Below are 1735 nucleotides of genomic sequence, written 5' to 3' on the forward strand. Positions count from 1 at the left end.
TAGGCGGCATGCAGGCTCGCGGCGAATGCATCTAACACTAACAAGCAAGCCTACATCAGTCCCATGAGGAACTGTGGAGGTAGGTGTAGCCTGACAGCTGGTAGTGACACGAAGGGAAGACCTCCACACGAGTAGCCTGGGGTCCGCGGATACTCTGGTGCGGAACCCGACGCGCAGGTGGCAGGAGAGGACCAAGTGCGGGAGAGTAGCCTCACACATCTGGCCAGCCGACACCCTGGGGCATCACGGTCCTGGAAGGGTAGATCGCAGAATGCGATAGATCACCAAATCGGACAGAGGGGTGCAACAGCGTCAGAGCACGGTACAGGTGTTGACGGGTGGTGTACAACTCGTGGCGAAGAGCTCGGTTAGCTCTATCCAACCCATCAGCATGCAGAACCAGGTTCTAATGGTAGAAGGGCTCTCGGGTGACAGTGGAGTAGGCAGAAGTGTAATACCCCTCCGCACTAACATCGGATGTGATAGCAATGTGCCTGAAGGGGGAGGTGTCCAACTCCTGATACTCTCCACGAAGACATGTCAGAGCAGCATAAGCAGCATCGTGGACCGCCATATCGATAGTCATGCCAACACCATGAGCAGTGTGCAACACGGTAGTGGAGTCATACTCCCGAGAGTAGAGGTGGACGATGGCACGGTACTGCTCCTGGTTGAAGTCCTGGTACTCCTCATAGACGGTGTACTCAGGGTGCCAGCGATAACCCAGATAGGTCATCATCTCAACCAACACCGCAGGTGATCCTGAGGCACCAATGGCCGTCGTGTGGCGCACGACCTGTCTCGTGGGTTCCATCTGAAAACAAAGATGTTTTCACAGGAGTCAAATGACAATGTGAAAAATGCCAAATACTACTCTAAAGAATAACTAGGGCTTATCCAACTTTGGGGTGAACGTGGTCACGGGATCCTAATGTTAGAGTTAGTAAAATCGTTTAACCCGAGTAGGAGAGAGTTTAGAGTCCCAGAGTAAGGATCAAGGAGAAAAAGATCCTAATACCACCCAGATGGCGACGTGGGCCCGTAAGGCACACAACCATGTTAGTAAAAAGTTTTGTAATGTCTAGACTCGACTTCGGCCAAGGAGTGTGGAAGGGGGATTCCTACAGGCAGTCGGCTCTGATACCAACTTGTGACACCCCCGATTCAATCGTACACTAATCATACACGCAAACGTGTACGATCAAGATCAGGGACTCACGGGAAGATATCACAACACAACTCTACAAATAAAATAAGTCATACAAGCATCATATTACAAGCCAGGGGCCTTGAGGGCTCTAATACAAGAGCTCGATCATAGACGAGTCAGCGGAAGCAACAATATCTGAGTATAGACATAAGTTAAACAAGTTTGCCTTAAGAAGGCTAGCACAAACTGGGATACATATCGAAAGAGGCGTAGGCCTCCTGCCTGAGATCCTCCTAAACTATCTGGTCGCAGCAATCGAGTATAGAAAGGGGAAAAGAGGGAGCAAAGCAACCGTGAGTACTCATCCAAAGTACTCGCAAGAAAGGAGCGACACTACATATGTATGCATTGGTATCAAATGGATTAATGGTATCATATGTGGACTGAACTGCAGAATGCCGGAATAAGATGGGGATAGCTAGTCCTTTTGAAGACTACGCTTCTGGTAACCTCCATTTTGCAGCAGAAGAAGAGAGTAGATGGTAAGTTCACCCAGTATCATCGCATAGCATAATCCTAACTGAT

Source organism: Triticum urartu, chromosome 5 (assembly GCF_003073215.2).
Source record: "Triticum urartu cultivar G1812 chromosome 5, Tu2.1, whole genome shotgun sequence".
Taxonomy (NCBI): domain Eukaryota; kingdom Viridiplantae; phylum Streptophyta; class Magnoliopsida; order Poales; family Poaceae; genus Triticum; species Triticum urartu.